Below are 26,019 nucleotides of genomic sequence, written 5' to 3' on the forward strand. Positions count from 1 at the left end.
TGGAATCTTCCTGGGCACCATATCCGAGTACCAAACCATTGGCAAAAGTGCAGGGCGGGATTCTCCCAACGGAGTCAAATGCCGACGCCCGTTCCCAGACCCCTATTCTGGGGCCTCTGTGGGGCTGGCAGGGGCGTGGTGCAATTTGTGTGGGTGAGGCCTCGGCACGGGGTCGGAGACCCGGCACCGTGTAAAAGACTCGGCGCCTTGGGTCCCGCGCATGGGCAGTTGGGCATGCACAGTGGCCGTCCTCCCCCAGGCCCCACGCACAACATGGCGCAGGAATAACTTGCCGGCGAGGAAAGGAGGACCGCCGACAGAGAGCCGGCCCGCCGATCGGTGGTCCCCGATCGCGGGCCAGGCCCCTTCAGAGGCCACCCCCCCCCCCCCCCCCCCCCCCCCGGTTAAGGAGGCCCTCCCCCCGCACAGGCCGCCCCCTGAGCGTTCCCGCAGAGCTCCCCCCGGCAAGCGACCAGGGGTAGAACGGCGCGGCGGGACTCTGTCGTGTCGGAGCGGCCGCTCGGCCCATCCGGGGTCATCTCGGCCCGCCGATTCAAGCCGTGCTAAACGCGCCGGCGCAAATGCCGCTGATTCTTCGCAACTCGGAGAACCGTGCGCCGGCATCGGGGTGTCACGGCGTGGTTACTCCGATTCTCCGGCCCAGCAGGGGGCTCAGAGAATCGCCCCCATAGAGTTTGAAATGTGTGAACGCACTGCATAAATGCCTCTTTGAGGAAGTCAGCCAAACTGACCAAGATTATCCCACCACCCACGGCACTGCTACTGGTACATTCCCCCGTAAGAAACAAATTAGAGAGCTTGTGGGATAGTAAAGCCAATCCCCTTGATTAACAGTGGTCTTCAAAGAATCAAACCTACAGCCTAATAAGCCTTGCCTGCTCAGCAGGAACTTAGCGAGGTTAAAAAAAATGGAAACAGCTCCTGCATGCTTAACAAAAAAAATCCTAATCTTGCAAACTTGGGAATTTACTCACGCTCACGTCAATTAAGTGAGAGGGTTAAACCTCATAGAGCCGCCAGCCTGGTTAAGGACAGGCTTACACAAACATCATGGTCTTAATCTTAATAATCTAATCAGGAGGTCCACTTATTGACTTGAGTTCTCATGCCATGTAGCCACAGGCAGCATGGTAGCACAAGTGGGTTAGCATTGGTGGCTTCACAGCGCCAGGGTCCCAGGTTCGATTGCCCGCTGGGAGACTGTCTGTGTGGAGTCTGCACGTTCTCCCCATGTCTGCGTGGGTTTTCCTCTGAGTGCTCTGGTTTCTTCCCACAGTCCAAAGATGTGTAGGTTAGGTGGATTGGCCATGCTAAATTGCCCTCAGTTTCCAAAAAGTAAGGAGTGGTTTTTGGTTACGGGGATAGGGTGGAAGGGAGGGCTTAAGGTGGGTCGGTGCAGACTTGATGGGCCGAATGGCCTCCTTCTGCACTGTATATTCTATGTGCATTGTTGCTATAATGCCTTGGTCTGCATTCCATCCCCTAATTTTCCCTATTCATTCTGAGTGTGAGTGACACTGTCAAGGCCCAGCATTTACTTACCCATTCCTCCTGACCTTGGGAAGCAAAGTGTATCAATAGGCCATTTCGTTGGGCAGTTTGCAAGGGACTGGAGTCACATTTAGGCCTAGTTCAGATCAGGGTGACAGATTTCCTCCTTCCCTGGTGGATATGAGTGGGTCCAGTTGGACCCCTCGTGTGAGAATCTAGAAATAAGGGTCACTGTTTAAAAATATGGGGCCCATCCGTTTAAAACCGAGATGAGGAAAAGCTTCTTCTCCCAGAGGGTCTCGAGTCTATGGAACTCTCTTCCTCGAAAGGTGGTGGAGACATAGGGGGGGATTCACCCGCAATTGGCGGGATGGCCAGACCCCGGCACCAAGAACGGCCCAAACACTCCGACGTTGGGCCAACGGGAAGTTGCGGAACCCTCCGCACTTCCAGGGGCTAGGCTGGCGCCGGAGAGGTTGGCACTGCGCCAACCGTTGCCCGCAGGGCTGGCGCGAGTTGGCGCATGCGCAGAACCGCCTGCGTGATTCCGCGCATGCGCAGACCGCACCGGCGTGTTCCTGCGCATGCGCACGGGGGTGTCTCCTCCGCGCCAGCCATGGCGGAGCCCGACAGAGGCCGCGCGGAAGGAAGGAGTGTGCCCACGGTACAGGCCCGTCCGCAGATCAGTGGGCCCCGATCACGGGCCACGCCCCCCGGGGCGGAGGCCCCTGCGCTCCCCCCTCCCCCCTCCGAGGACCTCCACTAAACGGCCTACCAGTCAGGTCCCGCCATGTGGGACATGTCCATTTCACGCCAGCGGGACTGGCCAGGAACTGATGGCCACTCAGCCCATCTGGGCCCGGAGAATTTGCGGGCGGGGGGGCCGCTGCCAACGGCCCCCGACCAGCGTGCCGTAAACCCCGCCCCCGCCCGAAAACCAGCGCCGGGGAATACGGCAGCAGGCGTCGGAGCGGCAGGGCGGGATTCACCCCGCCCCCCCCCCCCCCCCCCCCCCCCCGGGGATTCTCGGACCCGGCGGGGGTCAGAAATCCCGCCCAGAATCTTTGAATATTTTTAGGTATAATTTTAAGGCAGAGCTAGATAGATTCTTGATAAGCAAGAGGTGGCAATTGCGGAGGCAGCAATGTGAGGTTAAAATCAAATCAGCCATGATCTTGTTGAATGACAGAGCAGGATCGAAGGGCTGAGTGGCCTCCTCCTAACCTGTGTGTCTGTATGTTTCCCAACATTCCCAGCAGCCCTTACCAGATTCTTTTTTTTTAAATTCTCGCATTTCTTTTCTTGAACAGAATTCAAATTCTCAGAACTGCAACAAAGTCAGTCTGTTACTGGACCAGGGGTTTAATAATAATCTTAATTATTGTCATAACTCGGCATTACTTTGAAGCTACTGTGAAAATCCCCTAGACGCCACACTCCAGCATCTGTTCGGGTACACGGAGGGAGAATTCAGAACGTCCAATTCATTGAACAGCACGTCTTTCCGGACATGTGGGAGGAAACCGGAGCACCCGGACGAAACCCACGCAGGCAGGGTGAGAACGTGCAGACTCTGCACAGACTGTGACCCAAACCGGGAATCGAACCAGGACCCTGGCGCTGTGAAGCAACAGCGCTGCCCACTCTGCTACCATGCCGCCCAATACTAATTCAAAGAATACCAGTTCAAGTCCCACCAACAGCAGCTCGGCAATTTGATCTTTTCTTCTGAAGAAAACTGGAAATAAAAAGCTGGCACCAGTAAAGGTGAGAATAGGGCTACGAGGTAGTTGGAACAACTTAACTGGTTGACAAATGTGCTTTAGGGCCCCGTGAATCAGTAAATGATCGGATTGGACACATTTCAACAGTTATATATGTATATTGTGCTCAACAAAGTGGAGCGAAGCACTAAATAAATCATCGCCACACCTGATTGTAAGAACAGAAAAGGCCCCGTGACTGATAAGAGTTCGAATCAAAACATTGGAAATGAACCAAGCTGAGCTTTCGAGCAATTTTTGTTTTCTAAATTTACAGGTAGATTAGAAAAGGCACAAATGCCTCGGGATTTTATTGATATCAGAACATCACGTAGAAGCTACTTAAACCGCATGGGAGAAGCACAGGCAGCCCTGATAAGAGAATCTATGACTTCCTGAGCTAACCTCAGCTGTACCAGGTCCACCTACTTCAGGAAGAGGCAAATTAGGTTAGAGGTGACAAACAAAACAGCCTAGATTTACTTCCTTACATTGCCTTGTGCTCTGCATGCCAGCTAGGCAAGCCAGAACCCCCTTCTTACAATAATAATGATAATCGCTTATTGTCACGAGTAGGCTTCAATGAAGTTACTGTGAAAAGCCCCTAGTCGCCACATTCTGGCGCCTGTTCGGGGAGGCCGGTACGGGAATTGAACCGGCGCTGCTGGCCTTGTTCTGCATTGTAAGCCAGCTGTTTAGCCCACTGTGCTAAACCAGCCCCTGTGGAATGATGGGAAGTTAGGATCTGAGCGGGGAGCAGGAAGAGGTTTCAGGGTTCGTGTGCGACAATCATTTCAAACTCGTGGAGAGCGACACAAAATAATTTGGAAAGCAAAAACGGAGTGTTAGCCTTCACCTCAAAGGGGCTGGGGTTTAAACGGGTGGAAGCTACACTACAAGTATACTCAGATCTGGACCTGGAGTATTCCGTTAGCTCTGAACAACTCACCTCGAGAGGAGGATCTCGGCCTTGGAGGGGTTGCAGCACAGAATGATACTGGGGAAAAAGATATATCGTTGAGATTTGTAAGATTGTGATTAAAGAGTACACTTGGGTAGATGGCAGAGAAAATATTTCCTCTGGGTGGGGTAGGGGGTACCTCAGAAGAAGGGGCACAATCTTATAATTAGAGTTAGGTGTAATGCAAGGAAAGACTTCTTCACCCATAAGTTATTGGGAATCGGGAACTCTGGGCGGGATTCTCTACGAACCGACGGGGCGGACCACTCCGGCGCCGAGGAGTGGCGTGAATCACTCTGACGTCAGGCCGCCCCGAAGGTGCAGAATCCTCCGCACATTCAGGGACTAGGCCGGCGCCCGTTTGCGCTGCGCCAGCCGGCGCCGAAGGGCCTCCGCCGGCTGGCGTGAGTTGGCGCATGCGCGGGAGCGCCAGTGTGTGCTGGCATCATCCCAGCGCATGCGCAGGGGGGGGTTCATCTCCGCGCCGGCCATCACGCAACGTTACTGTGGCTGGCGTGGAGGAATAGAGAGCCCCCACAGCACAGGCCCGCCTGCGGATCGGTGGGTTCTGATCGCGGGCCAGGCCACCACGGGAGCACCCCCTGGGGCCAGATCAACCCGCCCCCCCCCCCCCCCCGCCGCGGACCCCGGAGGCCGCACGCGGAACCAGGTCCCGCCGGTAAGGACCTGATGTAGTTTACGCAGGCAGGACCGGCCGAAAACGGGCAGCCACTCGGCCCATCGCGGGCCGGGGAATCGCTAAGGGGGCCGCTGCCAGCGGGCGCCGATGCGATTCCTGCCTCCGCCGAATCCCCGGCGCTGGAGAACTCGGCAGCCAGCGGGGGCGGGATTTAAGCTCCCCCGCGGCGATTCTCCAACCCGCCGGGGGGGGGGGGGGGGGGGGGGGGGGGGGGGTCGGAGAATCCCGTCCTCTATTCCTCCAAAAAGCTGCCACATAAAGCCCCTTCAGTAGTATCTGTCACACATGTATATCTGAAGCACGAGAGCACTATATTACAATAAAAATTCAACTTCTTTTTTTATTGTCTGGTGCAGCGTTGATCTTTATTCAGTGCTGTGGATGCCTGGCAGAAATATATAATTGTACAAATTATGTGCCAGAATTCCTGTGTTTAACCTGCCCTGGAATTATATGTTGGCACTCCAATGCTTAACTCTATACTTTGGATCATTCTTGTTCTGTTCTGCAAAAAACTGACTCCGCTCTGAACGAACTAGTGTTTTCCGTAGGAATTATGGGCAGAATTCTGCCAACCAGTCCATGATGGGTTGGGCTGCGGGCAGGCTCAGGAAAATCTGGCTGGAGCCAAGAAGTTGGAAACTCGCCGGCATAAAATCCCGTTGCAATTCTCCCGAAGCAACATCCCATGAACGGATCATAAAAAAACATCACCGACACGCTCTCATCCTCCAATCACTGACCTAAATGATGGGAGGCATCACTCTCTATTAGGAAGAGACACTTGACTACAAGTAGATTGAGGGACGTCACTCTGCAAGTATAGGGGAAGGTGGGACTGAACCCACGATGTTGGTGGACATGCTCTAAGTTCTATGAAAGGCTGTCTTCCTAGTGTCCACCATGGTTCAGTAACACTTTCACCTGAAACAAGGGTTGACCACATATTCTAGACTGACACTTCAGTGTAATACTGAAGGAGAGGACCAGTGTCTACTGGGTTTAAACATTAAATAAAGACCCTCACCTTCCCCCTCAATTACAGAGGTTAAACACAAAAAAAAATCCCTTGCCATTACGTGAAGCAGAACAGGGAAGTCATTCCTGAGTGAACATCTATCTCCTAACCAACACCAGGAACAAAACAGATTACCCGGTCATGCATCTCACTACTGACTGTGAGAGACCGCTGTTTGAAAATTAACTTCCACGTCTCCGACCAAACAACAACAACACCACCTCAAAAGTAACTCATTGGCCGTGGGGCATTTCGGGCCATGCAGTGGAATTTGGAAGGCATTTCGAAAGCTAACCTCTTTCTTGCTATTAAATCACACTTTTCCTCACACAACTCCAATGTCGGATAAACAACCAATGTTCCTGCTTAAACACCAAATTAGGGCACCTCCTGAATAAAAAAATGCCCTGCAATCCATCTTATCTTTTCCAATGTAGAACCGGAGAAAGCCCTGTGCTACCTGTAAGTGTTGCCTCTCCCCCCCCCCCCCGGGACTGTCACCAACCCAGCTAAGTATCTGATTCACTTCCCTGAAGTGAGATGCCATTTTGAATGTCCTCAGGCACCTCAAACCGCAGAAATATGAGGGTGCACTCAGTGTCCCACCAATTGGCGCAACGTGAGGTTCGGAGGGGGTGGTCCTGGGCGGTGGTGGGCTTGCAAAAGTGAATCCTGGAGCTCCTGGCTGCCTGTTTCAGAGTAAGAGTAAGTTTGCCTACAAGTAGGTCAAACAGTTGCTCTTGAAAGTCTAAAGAATGTGGAGCAGAGGTGTTGCAAGATAAGATAGCGGAGATTGTTAACCGATTTGTGGATTCCAATTTTAAAAAAGTAATAATTTGATTCAGATGGCTCATGAAGGAAAATGTCCAGCCCGAACCTTCCCTTTGGGCTCTGGTATTATTAGTTATACAGTACACACTTACATTGCCCCAGTGTTTATCCCTCTCAACCACAAGGGGACTTTCTTCAATTCTATCATAACAGGTGTTTTCATCTTCTTTTTTTGGAAACCACCCATTTCCAATGTGCATTCTGATCACATTAGTTAAAAATGTTAACCGATATAACAAAACTGTTGCCAATTCATGAGGTTTCCTCCTTAACGCAGGCCATCATTCCTACGATGCCAATCCTGAGGGAGTGCTGCCCGGACAGAGGTACTGTCGTTCAGGGGAGAAACTGAGGCTTTGCCTGCCCTCCTAGGTGAAAGACGTCAAGCCACTATTTAAATAAAATCATTGCTGCTGTGCTGGCCAATCTTTACCTATGGGTGGCACGATAACACAATGGTTAGCACTGTTGCTTCACAGCGCCAGGGTCCAAGATTCGATTCCCAGCTTGGGTCACTGTCTGTGCGCAGTCTGCACATTCTCCCCATGTCTGCGTGGGTTTCCTCCGGCTGCTCCGGTTTCCTCCCACAAGTCCTGAAACATGTACTGTTAGGTAATTTAGACATTCTGAATTCTCCCTATGTGTACCTGAACAGGCGCCGGAATGTGGCGATTCGGGGCTTTTCACAGTAACTTCATTGCAGTGTTAATGTGAGCCTACTTGTGACAATAAAGATTGTTATTATCCTTCAACCGACACTTGAAAGATTTGGTCGCTTTTCTTTATTCATTCTCGGGTTGAGGGCATTGGTTGCAAGGTCAGCATTTATTGCCCCTTCCTTATTGCCCATGAACTGCAGCAAGAATCGAAAGATAAGATATAGGCCATTCGGCCCCTCAAACCTACTTTGGCATTCAATAAAATCACGGCAGATCTGATTGTGACCTTAACTGCACGTTATTGCCTGCAATTCCCCGCTGGCACGGCTGGGAGTCTGGAGAATCCCACCCAAGCACTTGATTTGTCTGCCTCGCACGTCACGAGATGTGGAAAAGCCTCCAAGCCTAAGAAATCATGAAAGGTGATATATAAACGCAAGGCCCTTCTTTACTTCCCTTGCCTGCGAGCATGCCGAACATTCTTGTCGAGGTCTGCACTCCAAAGTCTAGCCAAAATCAGGGAAATTTAAGGCATGGGTTGCTCATTTCCACCTGCCACCGGTTTATCGAGATGTATTAGTCAGCCACGGGGCCATTGTGTGGGTTGGAAAACTCCATAAAAGGAAGGAAGGCTTGAATGAGCTGATCAGGAGGGCCACAGTCTTGAGGCTCTTAGTAATGAGAGAATGAATAACAGACAATGTGCTGAGTTTTAATTTCAGCACGCTGTGCACACAGGACATGGGGGGAGTGTGTCGAATGACTAAACTGGAGCTCAGGAACGTTCTGAACCAGAGTTACTGAAGCAAGCAATAGGCACTAAGAACAACTGCCATCTGAAAATACTCACTACTGGCACACAAGGTGGGTTTATTTTGATAGATATCGAACATAATGACCTTTGCGTGCACTACTGTCAGATTGATACAGAATATGTGAAAAGCGGAAAGGCATAGAAAGAAAGAGAAAGACTCTTGCCTACAAATTATGGAAAGTTTTAAAAAGAAGAGGGTCTTTTTTTAAAGTATATTTATTTTAAAAGCATTATGCATATCTGAGTCATATATAGGCTGAGATTGGGCAAGAACATCAGGCTTCCTTCTCTAAAGGACTTTATAGTGAGCCAATTGGGTCTTTACAACAACACATCAGCTTCATGCTCACTTTCACCAATCTCCGCTGTTTATTTTCAGATTTCCTTCTAAAACTGAATTCAAATTCTCAAACTTCCCCTGGGGCTATCTGAACTCGCTGGATTATCAGCCCAGACCTCTGCAATGTTAATCAAAAGCCACCGTCACTGCACGACTGTACCCCTGAATCAAGCACTTACGTTCAATTGATCATTCAGATTGGATGAAGTTATTTTTTTTTTTAAAGTGAATTTATGTCGTGCCTTTCACAGCTCCAAAAAATTTCCAAGTGCCTTTCGTAGAATCACAGAAAAGTTACAGCACAGACAGAGGCCGTTCGGCCCATCTTGTCCATGCCAGCCCGAGAACACCCAGGTGCCCTTTCTGATCCCACCTTCCTGAACCCGGCCCATAGCACTGTAGTTTACAGCACTTAAGGAGCAGGTCGAGGAACTTCTTAAAAAGAGTTTAGGGTCTCTGCCTCCACCACCGACTCGGGCAGCGAATTTCAGACACTCACCACCCTCTGCGTAAAAAGGTTTTTCCCCATGTCCCCTCTACACTTTCTGCCTCTTAATTTGAATCTGTGCCCCCTGGTTCTAGAATTCTCCACCAAGGGAAACAATTTTATCCTGTACTATCCTGTCTTTCTGCTAATGAAGCACTTCTGAAGCAAATTTACTGTAAATATCACGTGCAGAGCAAGATCCCACAAACAGCAATGTGATAATGACCAGATAAATCTGGGCGGGATTCGCTAATCCCGCGGCAGAGTGTCCATGGCGGCGTAAACGCCGTCGCATTTTACGATGACATGAACGGGCCGACCCGAAGACTAATTCTGGCCCCCACAGGGGGTCAGCACGGCACTGGAGCGGTTCACGCCACTCCAGCTGCTGATCCCGACGTGAACTGGGCGCCGCGGGATCCGCGCATGCGCAGTGGCTTCCTTCAACGCGCCGGCCCCGAAGCGACATGGCGCAGGACTACAGGGGCCAGGATGTAGGAAAGGAGGGCCCCGATCGTGGGCCAGGCCACATCGGAGGCCTCCCCCCTCCCCCAGGGTCGACCCCCCCCCCCCCCCCCCCCCCCCCACAGACCACCGATTCTCCGATTCTGGCGCCGATTCTCCGCTCTGTGGACAATCGCGTGCCGGCGTCGGGGCAGCGTGGCGCGATTCACGCCGGTCACGGCGGTTCTCCGACCTGGCCCCAGGCTGAGGAGAATCCCGCCCTCTGTTTTTTATTGCGGTGTCGATTCAGGGATAAATATTGCCCAGGACAACCAGGGATAACTCCCCTGCCCTTCTTCAAAATGGTGTTGTGGGATGTTTACGCTCTTCCGCGAGGGCAGCCAGGGCCTTGGCTTGGCATCTCACCCGACAGCACGACGCAGCACTCCCCTCAGTGCTGCACTGAGAGGATCAGCCTTGTTTTTATTTTTGTTGTACGCCTAAGCCCTGGAGTGGGACTTGAACTCACAACCTGCTGCTTCGCAGGAGAATTTGTAATCGTCTTCATCGAAACAGATGTCAGAAAGCTCAACTGAGAAATGATTTTTTTTTTGACACGTGAACATTTCAACCACTGAAATGAATCGCACATTCAACAGTTACAATGGCCTCAATTTTATAAACAATGTTGAGGTTAGAATTGGCTACGTGGTAATAGTCTATACATTATCCTCACCTTAAAACTGAGGCAACAAGAGGAGAGGACCCAGAGAATTCACTTCATGTTGGACCCGTTCTGGACTTGATAATATGGGAGTTGTAAATAAAGTATCGATGTATTCTTTCCCCCTTTGGTCTCCCTCTTAGCTACGATCCAGAACATGCAGCCCAGGAGGACAGACAGAAAGGTCGAGGTGCAATCCCAACATTTCCACAGATTCTGCCAATCTTGTTGTGTGGGGCCAGCTGGCAGAAATACCCACGTGAAAACTTGCACTATCTTCCCTCTCGGAGACCAGTTTGACTCGAGCTTAGCCTGGCGGTGTTGGTTATGGGGTGGGGGGGGGGGGGGGGGGGGGGGGTGCTGAGGGGGTGAATATCCCACCGAGATATCATCAGCGAAGACTGAGTGGATGGTGGACAGACGCTTTCCTAACGCATCATCGCATCACATGACCCAAAGGCTGTTGACAACCTCCTCACCTCTTGCTTCAATCGTCCCAGACTAACCGAGTCGCTGAAAATGTCTCCCCATCACCGCCTTAGTTACAATGCCCCTTTTCCTGGCTGTTAAATCCATTAGGAAGGAAAGAGACCGCCTTTCATAATGGCCTCGTACATTTATCTGATAAATAGGGCAACATGTCAGATTTACAAAGATCTCAAGTTCGGTCCAAAGTCCATGGGATGAATGTTCCTGGGATGGTTAAAGTCACACCACCGGACCTCATGGCTGGCGGCAGGAGCAGAGGAGGCATTTTGCTGGTGGCGGGCAATTAATTGGCCATCACCGATGCCGCAGTCTAATTAAGGCTGGTGGTGGGCCCCAGAAGCTACTGGTGTGTTCAGAGGCAACCCAGCAGCCGGCGCTGCACCACAGTTATAACTGCGGCCATTGCTGAGGCTGCTCGTGGAGGATGAGGGCTTCTCAGCGGCTGTGTGCCTAGAAGAGGGATATGTGGGTGCCAGGGGGCCCAGGCGAATGGGCGCTGGCAATCGAGAAGGTGGAGAAGGGGCACTGCCACGGAGTCGGCCATTGCCGCCAGGATCCCTCATTGAGGGACCCCACCCCCACTCCCTGCAACCAGAGGCCCACTGGGAAGCTGCAGCTGACAATGGTCGGTCTTCTCAAAGAGCAGCATGTCCCCGCGACACAGTGGCAGGAAGTGGCTGTTAATCGGACATTCAAGTGGCTGGTTTGCCAAGTTTTCTGCACAGTGGTGGGGAAATGTCAGGAACAACCACCCCGCCACCCATGCATTCCTGCCAGTCTATCGCCAAAAGATTGGCAAAATTCCGCCCATGTCGGGTTGGCCAACGACTCGAGTCCACTTCATCATATGGAGATGGGTGACAGGGGTGAGAGGAGGGTGAGCGAGATTGCCAAAGGTTCCCACCCTCGTTCACCATTCAGTGTCTGGGGATATCAGGTGATGTCACAGCTCCAGCAGTCCAATGGGGTGTAAAGTGCCTTTCATAGAATCAAGAGATTCTGGGCCAGCATTATTGCTCATCCCTCATTGAGGCCACTTGCGAGGCCACTCCAGACGGCATTTAAGAGTCAACCACGTTGCTGTGGGTCTGGAGTCACATGTAGGCCAGACCAGATAAGGGCAGCAGATTTCCTTCCCTAAAGGGCATTTAGTGAGCCAAAAGGATTTCGATGACAATCAACACTGGCTTCATGGTCGTCATTCGGCTTTTTAATCCCAGATTTTTATTGAATTCAAATTTCACCATCTGCCATGGTGGGATTCGAACCTAGGACCCTGGAGGATTACCTAGATTACCAGCCCTGTGACAAAACCACTCCAACACAGGCTCACCCATTTATGAGGTCAGGTCGCATAAACAGAGCTCAGATCTCCTTGAGTATGGAAGATTGAGGAGTGATTTGGTTTTGTCAAAATGGAGAACCTACTTCCTCTGCTGTGTAAATCAAGAACGAGGGAGCATGGCTTCAGAATTAGCGCTGGTATCTTCCAAAGTGAAATCAAGGAGCACGGTAACAGACAAACAGAGGGGGAATCTGGAACTCTCTCGCCCACAAGGCTGTGGATGGTGGGGGTTAGTTGGAGCTTTCAACACTGAGGTGGCGTGGTATTACAGAACTTGAATATCGCTGAAGAGACAGGTTGCTGAAGTTTTTCATTTTGCACGCATCAGGGCAAATACAGGAATACCAAATTTCAGAGACCGACAATAATTTATATTGCAGGAAAAAAGGGTCCTGATTGGTTGGCAAGTAGACTCTGATTGGCCACGGTGTTGCCATGGGGAAAGATTTATGTTGTGTAAGGGTACAAAGGGATATTGAGCTAAAGCGGCGGGGGGTGGGGGGGTGGGGGGGGGTGGGGAGGGGGGGTTGGGGGGGGGGGGGCGTGGAGTGAAATTCAGCCATGATCTAACTTGAATGGTGAAACAGATTCAAGGGGGTCTAATGACTTCCTCCTGTTCTTCAAGTTAATGTATTACTGGGTTAGCAACAACTTCCCGACACTCACTGGTCACCTCAGGTCAGCAGCACCAAACGACCTTCCTACTGTAAGCAAGTCAATGGCGTTGGAGGGAGATGCGGGGTGAGCCAGCAGACAGACAAACACAGGAAGCCTTTTTTGCTTTTAAATAAAGCACCAACGGCTCCAGATTTGCAAGATATAATCGGCGTTCCTGGGAGAAGTGACTGGTCAGCCAATCAGATGCACCCAGTCTCATTCACTTTCTCCCACAAATTACACACTTGGCTAAAGTGGACAACCAATCACGCGTTCAAAATGTACCGGGTGCCTCTTACTGGCAAGCCCCACAGGAAATAAAAGGTGACATTTCTCTGCCAACCGTCACACCCACAGGACAGCCCAGAATGCTTGACAGCCAATGAAGTGCTTCTGTAGCCACTGTTGCGATGTCGGGGGCTTGGCCGCCAATTTGCGCACAGGAAGATCCCACCGCAGCGCTAGGCCAATGATCAGACAATCGCAGTATTAGGGCCGCTGGTTAAGGGATTCAAAAGGCAGAAATCAACCCCCCCCCCCCCCCCCAGGTTCCAGCTTCATTCGGTGCACTGATGTGCTCAATAATGCTGTCAAACCACCAGATGGAATAACTGTTGAGTAATTAACCAAAACGGGGATAAGCATTATTCCTACCACAAGAGTGCTTCTAGACCATGGAATTTGTTGAGTTCTGCACTTGCTGAAAAACAAATCTATTCCACATGCTGCTAACAGTTTCCAGCACTGACATTTGAAGTGGCATATACTGTGGAAAGAACAATTATTGACATTAAAATCTGAACAGAAGTTTTTTAAGGTCAGCGTGTAAAAGTTGGCCAGTTTGATGATGCCAAGCCACGAGAGAGATGGGGAAAGAGGGACAGAGAGAGCCCCGATCGGGTCAGGGATGCCAGCCATTGCTCTCCAAAGGCATGGTGGGGATTTCCAAAGACAAGCGGCCAAGTCACAGAGACCTGGGCGACTCCTGGTTAAACCTTTGATCTGCGCCGAGTTAGCCAATGGCAATCAGGCGACGGTCATCCCAGATCATCATGGAATCTACAGTGCAGAAGGAGGCCATTCGGTCTATCGATTGTTGAAGTTGATGGGGTCCAGGGTGCTGTGGCCGGGAGAGTTTGTACCAGTTAAAAGCAAGGAGCTGGAGGATGGCTTATTTCAATCCGAACAGCTGCCAGTGTTAAACATGAATTATGTAATCTGATTACACCACATGTGATAAGGGAATGAAAAAAAAAATGTTGCCACGCGTGGCAATCTGAAATTTAAATGTGGAAGGGTCAGGATTTTGTGCAGAGCATCCTCGGTGGTGGGCTGGAAAGGCAGCATCTGTTCAGGCACTAAAGGAAATTTCCATATTTATCTATTTTCATTCCGCAAGTGATGTCAGCTTGATGAGGAAATGGAACACAAAAACACCCTGCCTTACAGCAGCATCACCATGCCAGTCCAAAAACAGGGCTCGTCAGCCCGCACGTGCTCACTGAGTTCTGCTACACCTTCCATTCAGCCCATGTGAACTTTGAACTCAAAACATGACGCTCAACTCAAACTTCTAAAAATAGCACTAATACATATTGCCAAGTGCTCGATAGCACAGACACACTATCACTGCACAATAAAAAAAACCCTTCATCCGCTGAGGCACTGCATTATCTAGGGTTTAGACTTCGGAGGCTTCCCGTGTCTTGTGACACAAGGCAGATGAAGCACGCCCTTGCGTCTGTTTCTGGAGCGAGTGTCTCCTGAAACTGGTCGTCAGTCTACCATCAGGGGCTATAACCTGGGTGGGGGGCACTCTATATCTAGCCCGGCTGACTCTCCTACTGCCTACAATTGTGTTGGGAGGAATTGTGGATTGATAATTGACCTGTTTGGCCACATTACCTACACACCTTTCAAGTCCTGCAGTGGAACTCGAACCCAGAACTTCGGCCGCAGAAGTCGAGCATTACCCACTATACCCACAAGACTTGGCTCGTCTACAATTTGCTTGTACTCGCTTCACACATTGCAGGAGAGTTCATCACATGACCTCTCTCCTCCAACACCATGCACTTCACCACATGACCTCTCTCCTCCAATCACCGTGGGCTTTATGACAGAACTTGGCCCCCTTCATCACATGACCCCCTCATCGACAATACCCATTACTCCACTACCTCACGTTGATCACCCAATAGGTACACTGTTGTAGTGCACTGCCTAATTATTAAGTGACTCACCAATTATTAAGTGACTCAATCTTGGCTATCAGACTGGATTACATTCAACCGACACACAGCATTTTTTTCGAACATGTTTTATAAATAATGAATAATAAGTGATCAAAGAACAGCAACGGGACGGACCGAATTAGTCTCACAGAGTTAGCTCAATGAGGCAAATGGCCTCCTTCAGTGCCACATTGACGCTATGGCACTGTGGCAATATCTTTTCAATGCCCCTATGACTTTTTGCCCCAGTTTGTCAGCAGCAGAGACCAGGCTTGGAGGGCCGAAGGGCCTGTTCCTGTGCTGTATTGTTCTTTTGAGATTAATCTTTAATTCCTGGAAACTCCAGGGCAATCCTGGATGCTTAGTGACCCTGATTGTAATCATCGTCTGTCAATGCGGTGCTACAGATAAATCCCATTTCCTGTAACGATAATGCTGAGCTGCAGAAGGAACAAAAAGCCGGTTGGAGATGTTCACTGCGGTGACTGAATCTTACAAAACAGAAGGAGGCCATTCAGTCCATCTCTGAAACTGCTTCCCACTTCCCCTTGCATTTCTTTTTCCATTCCAAATACATATCCAATTTCCTATTGAAATATTTAATCTGTTTCCACCACCCTTTCAGGCATTGCATTCCTGATCACAACCGTTTACCACACACAAAAAAGGAAGTCTCATCTTCCCTCTGACTCTTTTATCAGTAATATTAAATCAGTATCCTCCGGTTACCCATCTTCTTTGCCAGTGTAAACAGTTCTCCTTACTTACTCTCTCAAATTCCATCAAACTCCTTAATCTGCTTTGCCCATAATTCCAGCAAATCTCTCTCCAAGGCCTTGGCAAAGTTAAAATCCCACTCGGCCAAGACAGATTAACCCATTGTCAACTTTCTCATTAAGTCCATGTTTAGACTTTGCGCTTTTGATATTTGCCAATTATATGCTTCCTCTTACAAATGATCTGATTCACCCTGGCCTCGTGTGCCATTACCATGCATTCCGTAAACAGATCATTGCAAGTTGGGGAACCCATCATTAACCCCCTCATGTGATCAAGTACACCAGAAAAAAAGGGGGTTTCGTTTCTGATTTGCAAAGCACATTGTGCTGACCGGAATGGCTACCAAGGGGTTGAACCATGCAGATTCAAGACTTGAACGGGCTGGATTCTCCGTCGGTGGGATTCTCCGTTTCGCCGGCAGGCGCATGCGCAGGGGGGGGGTCATGGCCATGGTCGGCGATGGCCGACGCGGAGGGAAAAGAGTGCTCCCACGGCACAGGCCCGCCCGCCGATCGGTGGGCCCCGATCACAGGCCAGGCCACCGTGGGGGCAGCCCCCAGGGCCAGATCGCCCCCCCCCCCCCCAGGACCCCAGAGCCCACCCGCACCGCCAGTCCTGCCGGTAAGGAGGTGGTTTGGTTCAAGCCGGTGTGACCGGCATTGCAGCAGTGGGACTTCGGCCCATCGCGACCCGGAGAATCGCCAGGGGGGGGGCCCGCCGACCAGCGCGGCGCGATCCCCGCCCCCGGCGATTCTCTGGTGCCGGAGAACTCGGTGGCTGGCGGGGGCGGGATTCACGCCACCCCCCCCCGGCGATTCTCCGACCCGGCGGGGAATCAGAGAATCCCGCCCATGGCAGTCAATTTGTGCACAGTAAGATCCCACAAACAGCAACATGATAACCACCAGGCAGTCTGCTTTTAGTGACGCTGATTGAGGAATAAATATTGGCCAGGACACAGGGAGAACTCTTGTACTTGTCGACAGATAACTGCTGTGAGATCCACCTGAGAGATAGACAAGGCCTTTGCTTAACATATCAACTGATGCACATCCAACAACGCAGCACCCCTGAGTATTGCAGTGGGGTGTCACCTCAGACTGTGTTTATCGGAAGCAGTTCAGAGCAGGGCTTGCTGCGCTTACTCCAGGGATGAAGGGTTTTTTATGAAGAAAAGATGAGCTTAAATTCACTGGAAAGTATAGATTCTCAGGGGGCGAGACAGGGTAGGTGCCAAGAGAGTGTTACCACTTGTGGGGGAATCTCGAATTGGAAGAAATTTAAAGGTGTGTCCCATTTAAGGTGGAGGTGAGGAGGAATTTCTTCTCTCGCAGGGTTCTTCATGTTTAGAATTTGCTGCAATGGTGAACAGTGGAGGCCAGGTCATCGAATATATCCGAGGCTGAATTACCAGCACGGTAACACAGTGGTTAGCACTGCTGCTTCACAACGCCAGGGAGCCAGGTTTGATTCCTGACTTGGGTCACTATCTGAGCGGAGTCTGCACGTTCTCCCTGTGTCTGCGTGGGTTTCCTCCGGGTGCTCTGCAATGAAGTTACTGTCAAAATCCCCTAGTCGCCACATTCCGGCGCCTGTTCAGGTACACTGAGGGAGAATTCAGAATGTTCAAATTACCTAACAACACGTCTTCTCGGGACTTGCGGGAGGGAACTGGAGCACCCGGAGGAAACCCACGCAGAGAACGTGCAGATTCCGCATAGACAGTGATCCAAGCCGGGAATCGAACCTGGGACTCTGGTGCTGTGAAGCAACAGTGCTAACCGCTGTGCTACCATGCCGCCCTCAGGATTGCCAAGGTGCTTCTCAAGGTAATGCAAAGCAATTGTGCTAACTACTATGCTCCCGTGCTGCTGGGCAGCACGGGAGCATAGTGGTAAGCACAATTGCTTCACGGCTCCAGGGTTCCAGGTTTGATTCCCGGCTTGGGTCACTGTCTGTGTGGAGTCTCCATGTTCTCCCCGTGTGTGCGTGGGTTTCCTCCGGGTGCTCCGGTTTCCTCCCACAGTCCAAAGATGTGCAGGTTAGGTGGACTGGTAATGCTAAATTGCCCTTAGTGTTGGCTGGGGTTACTGGGTTATGGGGATAGGGTGGAGGTATGGCCTTGGGGAGGGTGCTCTTTCCAAGAGCCAGTGCAGACTCGATGGGCCGAATGGCCTCCTTCTGCGCTGTAAATTCTATGACTATGTAATGCAGCAAATTCATCAGTGAATCCAAGATAGAACCACTCACACAAATCAAAATCACTTCTCTTTCACCAAGACTGGCACAAAAGAAGGGTGCTGACACAGAACATTAGCTAAAATTCCAAAAATAGAGGTTTGGAGCCAAGTTCAACCCCCCTGCATTTGGTGTATTGCAATAATCAGCTTGGCAAAGAATGTGCAACACTTTGGACCCATTCTGCTCTCAGCTTGCTCATCTCTGTAAACAAAGGTTCAAAATATACTGTATTGAGGGAATAGTTCAGAGCAGGGAATAATGCCTTCAGTCACTCCCTAGGAGTAAGGATGAGTCTCTACTTGTCCCATCATGTGTTGGTGCGCTTGTTCAGGAAGCTCAACCAGTGGGGATTCCAGTCTTTAACCAGACTGAACAAGTATCTTCCTCACTTCCTTGGAGGAGTTGGGGTGTATGGGGCAGGAACACTGATCCTGCCTGACGTATGGCAGACAGTTTTACCCGCACGTCACTGCACGCCGTGGTAATTGCGTCGTGGTTTGGGAGGTTTTTCCACAACAACATGCTCCAGGAAGTGAGGGATCATTGGTGTCACTTTGATTTGTTTCTCTCCTTCCTCTGGAGGCACAGGTTTGTGCTTGGGGAAAAGTCTTTGGGTGTCACAGTGGCCCCTGGTAAGTCAACAAAGAGAACAAAGAACAATGCAGCACAGGAACAGGCCCTCCAAGCCTGCACCGATCTAGACCAACCACCTGTATCCCTCTGTACCCCATCTGTTCATGTACCTATCCAGATAAGTCTAAAAGGTCGCCAATGTATCTGCCTCAACCACCTCACTTGGCAGTGCGTTCCAGGCTTCCACCCCCCTCTGTGTAAAAAACTCCCCCCCGCACATCTCCACTGAACCTTTCTCCCCTCACCTTGAACTTGTGCCCCCTTGAAATTGTCATTTCCACCCTGGGAAAAAGCCTCCAACTGTTCACCCTATCGATACCCCTAATCATTTTATAAACTCCTATCAGGTCGCCCCTCAGCCTCCGTCTCTCTCGGGAGAACAATCCCAGTTTATTCAATCTCTCCTCATAGCTAATACCCTCCATACCAGGCAACATCCTGGTAAACCTTTTCTGTATTCTCGCTAAAGCCTCCACGTCCTTCTGGTAGTGCAGTGACTAGAATTGGACAAAGTATTCCAAATGTGGCCTAACCAACATTCTATATAATTGTAACATAATTTTTGAGCTTTTCTACTCGAAACCCCGTCCTGCGAAGGCAAGCATGCCATATGCTTTCTTTAACACCATTTCCACCTGTGCTGCCACTTTTAAGGATCTGTGGACCTGCACGCCCAGATCTCTCTGTGTCTCTATGTTCCTGATGGTTTTGCCATTTATTTTATAGTTCCCAACTGAATTGGATCTACCAAAATGCATCTCCTCGCATTTGTCCGGGTTAAATTCCATCTGCCATATCTCTGCCCAATTTTGCAGCCTATCTATACCCTGCTGTATTCTCTGACAATCTTCATCACTATCCGCAACTCCTGCAGTCTTAGTATCATCCGCAAACTTGCTGATCAGGTCCGCTACGTTTTCTTGCAAGTCATTTATATATATCACAAACAACAGGGGGGGGATTCTCCGACCCCCCCGCCGGGCCGGAGAATCGCCGGGGTGCGGCGTGATCCCTGCCCCCGCCGGCTGCCGAATTCTCCGGCGCCGGGGTTTTGGCGGGGGCAGGAATCGCGCCGCGCCAGTCGGCGGCCGCTCAATCGCTGATTCTCCGGCCCGCACCGGCATACATTAGACCAGGTACTTACCAGCTTGACCTGGCTCTGAGGGCGGCCTCCAGGGTCCTCAGATGGACGCGGGGGGGGGGGGGGGATCTGGCCCCAGGGCCGTGGGGGCATTCTTTCCCTCCTCACTGGCTGCTGCGGACCTCCGCCATGGCCGGTGCGGAGACGAATCCCCCTGCGCATGCGCTGGGATGATGTCAGCACACGCTGGTGCTCCCGCGCATGTGCCAACTCGCGCCGACTGGCGGAGGCCCTTCGGTTGGCGCGGTGCCAAGCCTTTGACGCTGGCTGGCGCAGCATCAACCCGCTGGCGCCGGCCTAGCCCCTGAAGGTGTGGAGGATTCCGCACCTTCCAGGCAGCCCGCTGCCAGAATGGCTCACTCCACTCTTCGGAGCCGGGACCGCCCGCCCCACCGGGTAGGGAGAGAATCCCGCCCCAGAGGTCCCAGTACTGATCCCTGCAGAACATCACTAGTTACAGACCACCATTCAGAAAAACACCCTTCCACTGCTACCCTCTGTCTTCTCTGGCCAAGCCAGTTCTGGATCCATTCAGCTAGTTCACCCCTGACCCTACATGATCTAATCTTTTTCACTAGCCTGCCATGAGGGACCTTATCAAATGCTTTACTGAAGTCCATGTAGACAACATCCACAGCCTTTCCCTCGTCAATCATTTTTATCACCTCCTCAAAAAATTCAATCAAATTAGTGAGACATGACCTCCCTTGGACAAAACCATGCTGCCTGTCGCTAATAAGATCATTCCCTTCCAAATGTGCATCGATCCTTTCTCTGAGAATCTTTTCCAACAATTTCACTGTCACTGACATCAAGTTCACTGGTCTATAATTACCCGGATTATCCTTGTAACCCTTCTTAAACAACGTAAGAAGTCTTGCAACACCAGGTTAAAGTCCAACAGGTTTGTTTCAAACACGAGCTTTCAGAGCACTGCTCCTTCCTCAGGTGAATATTCACCTGTATATTACACCTGAGGAAGGAGCAGTGCTCCAAAAGCTCGTGTTTGAAACAAACCTGTTGGTCTTTAGCCTGGTGTTGTAAGACATCTTACTGTGCTGACCCCAGTCCAACGCCGACATCTCCACATCATTCTTAAACAACGGTACAACATTGGCTATCCTCCACTCCACTGGGGTTTCACCTGTGGCCAATGAGGACACAAAGATTTCTGTCAGAGCCCAGCGATTTCATCTCTTGTCTCCCTCAGTAATCTGGGATAGATGCAATCTGGCCCTGGGGATTTATCTACCTTAATGCCTTTTAACACACCTAACACTTCCTCCCTCGTAATAACGACCTGTTGTAAAGTGTTTACACATCCCTTTGAGACACCACCAATCAACCTGTCCCTCTCCTTTGTGATTACTGATGCAAAATACTTATTAAAGACCTCACCAACTTCCTCTGGTTTCCCTCCTTTGTCCTTGAGTGGACCAACTCTTTCTCTAGCTACCCTCCTGTTCCCAATATATGTATAACATGACTTGGGATTCTCCTTAATCCTGTCTGTCAAGGACATTTCATGACCTCTTTTTGCCCTCCTAACTCCCTGCTTGAGCTCTTTTCTACTTTCCTTGTCTTCCTCAACTGCTTTATCTGATTTTAGTTCCCTCACCTTTACTCAGTCATGAGGAATGATTCAATCCTACCTTAACTTGACATCCATATCCGCACACACACACACACACACACACAAGAGCACACATACCCCTTACATGAGAACATGTGCATTCGGTCACAAATCAGCCATAATCTTATCGGCTGGCAGAATAGATGAGAGGAGAGAAATGGTCTAATTTTGTTCCCTTGTTCCGAGGCTCCTACATGCGATTGATTGAGGATTTGTGAACAGTTATTGCAAGTTCACCATTCAAGGATGAGTCACTTAAGTGACAGGAGGATCCATTTCTGCAGGCAGAACACGATGAATTAATAAATACGTTACAACACGGGGAGCACCGAATAAATGTCCGTGAAATGGAGGTTCGCAGACCAATTCTGCCTCGCCATCCATATCCGAGTTCAGAGACAGCCTTTCCCATCCTGCATACTCACCCAGTTTGAGCCTTGGCAATGGGTCACAATGCTTAGCCGACCCGGAATGCAAGGCAGAGAGAGAACGCAATGCCCTAAACACAGCCCATAGCACTAATGTACTGGTGGATCTGACCCGCCATTTATTCTTTGATGAACTTAAATAACTCTTCTGTTTAATACCAATTTAAACAAATCCAGTCAGTGCGCCGATCGAAAACAACCGCTGCCAATCACCAGTCTGCCATTCACACACAGCCTGACACATACTTAAAAGGCAGGGTTTACATTATAAACAGGTAAGGGTTCATTATAATAGGCAAGCTTCGCAATTTACACTGCACAAAAATAGCTTCATCGTGACAGAAGGCAGTAGTTAGAATCCAGTTATGACAGGTGCAGAGATTTCACCATCTCTGCATGCACTGCACAAGTCCAAAAGAAATGAAGACATGCATTTGTATAGCACCATTCTCACACTCAAGGTATGCCAGGGCGCTTCACAGCCAATGAAGTACTTCCAAAGTGCCGTCGCTGTTGTAATACAGGGGACAGGGTGGACAATTTGGGCACAGCAAGCTCCAACAAACAGAAATGTGATGAATTTCCAAATGATCTGTCTGTAATGATATTGGTTGAGGGGTACATATTAGCCAAGACACTGAGGATAGTTCCCCTGCCCTTCTTCGAAATAGTGCAGCGGCAAATTGTGCTTGAGTGAACAGACGAGGGCCTTACCTTAACATCTCACCTGAACAACAATACCTATGATAGTGCAGTCAAAAGTACTATCTTCAACCAACTCCAAAACACACGCTAATGAAGGTACAAGAGCTTAATTTCAGCCTTTCAAAAAGATGATTCTGCTCAATTAAGGGGGCATGGCTCTCCAACACACCTCTGAATATTGTCACCATCTTATTAAACTCTCACAGCGATTCCTGTAGGCGGTGTCATCTTATCTTTCACCATCCCTTTTTTGTGTGAGTCAATGAAACCAACACTCCCCCGACCCTCCCAGGTCTTTGCCTCCATTTTTCTCAATGAAGTCTCTCTGAGTGCACAGTACGTGCAGACAGTTTACTTTGAAATGCAAAGGCAGCTCCTTCCTCGACCTGCCTTTCCCGTCCACCCCTCCCTACCTCTGTAGCTTCCTCCTGTCTTACAGCCCTCTAAAATCATAGAATTTCTCCAGTACAGAAGGGGGGCGGCGGGGTCATTCGGCCCATCGACTCTGCACCAACCCTCCGAAAGAGCACCACTACCAAAGCCAACTCCCTCCGTCCTATAACCTGAACATCTTTGGACACTAAGGGGCAATTTAGCCTGGCCAATCCACCCATCCTGCACACCTCTGGACTGTGGGAGGAAACCGGAGCACCCGGAGGAAAGCCACGCAGACACGGAGAGAAAGTGCAAACTCCACACAGGCAGTCACCCAAGGCCGGAATTGAACCCGGGTCCCTGGTGCGGCGAGGCCGCCGTGCTAACCACTGTGCTACCGTGCCCGCAATCTTGGCATCCCTCGAATTCTGGCCTCTCACAAAAGCCTGGTTCTGATTGGTCGAGCACTGGTAGCCATGAGCTGAACAGCTAACAGCGCTTAACAGCTAAACTCTGGAATTCCCTCCCTAAACCTCTATGTCCCCCCCCCCCCCCCCCCACTCTCTCCCCTCCTTCAAGACATCCCTTAAAACCTACCTCTCTGACTAAGCCCTGTTCTATTATCTCTTTGCGCCGGTCGATCGGTGTGAAATTTAATTTGATAACGATCCGGAGAGGCGCACTGGGCTGTTTTGCTACATTAAGGCTGCTATGAAAATGCTAACTATTGTTGAGGCATGCTCTTTGACCTGTGTGTGTGTGTGTGTGTGTGTCAATCTGTGGTGAGGTTAAGAGCGACAGGGTGGCACGTGGGAAAGTGGGAGGGGGGGAAGAATGGTAATAATTCGCAGCCATTGGCCACTGCCACCCTTCTCACCCCCTCAATTGCCCAATCCAGCAAGTTAGCCCACAGGGTCAAGAACACAGTTTGACTACACAGCACTAAACACTGGAAGACGCATGTGCAGCACTGCCTGACCCATCACAGACAGCAACACTCGGCCTCTCACTTTAAAAAAAAACAAGCTGCACCGATTACTAATGGAATTTGAGAATAAAAGAAGCAAAGGAAGTGAAATATTTTTTAAAAATCACAGGTGCCCTGGCAAAGACAGTGATCAAAACTCTGTTTGGCAATGAACCAATCACTCCTTCCCAGAGATTGTGATTCAAAATACCCAATAATTACATTTTCAGCACTAATCTCTCTGTGTCGTTAATATTGCTTAATTCAAAGGGTTAGATAATTCCATTTTAATCACCCAGGAACAATTGTAAAGGACTGACTGCATCAGGTGGGGAAGTGACAGGCTGGAGTGAAACTGCAACTTCCCCATCACAAAGACCTAACTAGGCACAGACCGACTCCCTGGGGACATCCTGGACACAGACTGACACCCCCCCCCCCCCCCCCCCCGCAACCCCGGGACACGCTGGATACAGACTGGCTGACACCAGGGGTGGCACAGTAGCACAGTGGTTATAGCACTGCTGCTTCACAGCGCCAGGGTCCCGGGTTCGATTCCCGGCTTGGGTCACTGTCTGTGCGGAGTCTGCGCGTTCTCCCCGTGTCTGCGTGGGTTTCCTCCGGGTGCTCCAGTTCCCACCCACAAATCCAAAGATGTGCAGGTTAGGTGGATTGGCAATATCTTTTTATTAAAACAGTAAAAAATATATACAAGGCCAAACGGTACAAACGCTAATTTTGTGTTGGAGAAACAGGGTACCCTCCCCTCAGTACCACTGTACGGCGAGGGGGGGGGGGGTGGATTGGCCAGGCTAAATTGCCCTTTAGGTGTCCAAAAAGGTTAGGTGGGGTGACTGGATTAGGGGGATAGGACGGAGGGAGCGGGCTTAAGTAGGGTGCTCTTTCCAAGGGCTGGTGCAGACTCGATGGGCCCAACGTCCTCCTTCTGCACTGTCAATTCCATGATCACCCATCCTGTGAGACGTTCTGTGCGGGGCAGGGAAAGGAAGGGTGCACCCGGGGGGGGGGGGGAAGAGGCTGGGAGACTGGCTGGGTTTCCCAGTGAGAGATGGGTATCTCTGCTCTATCAGTGCTGGGTGAACATTGACAGGAGGAAGAGGGTGGGAGTTTGGGGAAGAGCACAAGGCGAAAGAGAGAGAGAGAGAGAGAGAATGCCAGGAGAAAGAGATGCAACGTGTTAAATGTGCTCCAGACAGCTCTGTCAGCCCCTCTCTCTGAAAGTTCTCAAACGGTAACTGTAGCAGAATCTCAACACCTCGCAGAGAGGGGGGGGGGGGGGGGGGGGGGAGAGAGAGCGGGGGGGGGGGGGGGGGGGGAGACATATCGACAAACATTTTCACCAACCCTTGCTGAAGTGCAGCTAACCAGATCGCAGGAAACCCGGCACATCGCAGGCAAAACCAAGCTGCAATTTGTGCAGCGTCTGAGCTGTCACCCACCCGATACAACAGCAGCCGAAATTCACTCGGGTGAAATGTACTAAAAACCCGGAATCGCAGAACTCTGCTTCCACCCAGCTGATCAAACATCACAACAAACATCAAAAGTTGACTTGGGAGGGAGAGGGAAAGAAATGCATTCGCTCGCATGCCTCCCGGTTAAAACTGTGCATCTTCAATTCCACTCCACTCAGACATTCGGGGTGAAAGAAAGCGAAAATAAATACGTTTCTTTACCTTGCAGGTTCCGTGACAAGCCGGCGTGTATAGCCCAGTAAAACGAAAGCACTTCCTGAGTCCTAACCCCCCCCCCCCCCCCCCCTTATTATAAAAGTCAAGGAGTAGCAGGACTGCAGAGATAATGTGACAATCTCTGTTTACAGCCAGGCACAGCGACCTCTTTAATCTTTAATCATTCAAAGGCATCCTGGAAATTCCTCCTGTCCAATTTCTGAGGTCACCGAGTGTGAGCTCTCGGGGCTGCTGTCAATCAGCAGGCAGTGGCTGAGTGGAGAGAGAGTGTGTGTGCGTGTGTGTGTGTGTGCCCCTAGACGCCACTGATGTAAGCTCCCACCAGAGAAAATACCCAGTCATGATGCACATCCACACGCAGAAATAGCTATAGGGCCCTCGCCAGGGCAAAACCGACAAGCGACCAGCCCCTGACTCACAGCCGCA

The 26,019-nt window shown here is 50.7% G+C and overlaps 1 protein-coding gene across 6 annotated transcripts in view; it reads right to left on the bottom strand.

The window, feature by feature from the left end:
- hivep2a (HIVEP zinc finger 2a) overlaps positions 1-26,019 on the bottom strand; it is a 224,562-nt gene that overhangs the window by 129,747 nt on the left and 68,796 nt on the right. The window contains exon 1 of one of the 6 annotated variants that reach the window (XM_038816712.1): positions 25,579-25,943. The exons of 4 other annotated variants lie outside the window; for them this stretch is intronic. The gene's annotated coding sequence lies outside the window, so the exon portion shown is untranslated. Of the gene's footprint in view, positions 1-25,578; positions 25,944-26,019 lie in introns of those variants that run through there. One more of the 6 variants, XM_038816737.1, reaches the window with a different exon arrangement.

The sequence above is a fragment of the Scyliorhinus canicula genome, chromosome 1, assembly GCF_902713615.1.
Source record: "Scyliorhinus canicula chromosome 1, sScyCan1.1, whole genome shotgun sequence".
In the NCBI taxonomy this organism is placed as follows: Eukaryota; Metazoa; Chordata; class Chondrichthyes; order Carcharhiniformes; family Scyliorhinidae; genus Scyliorhinus; species Scyliorhinus canicula.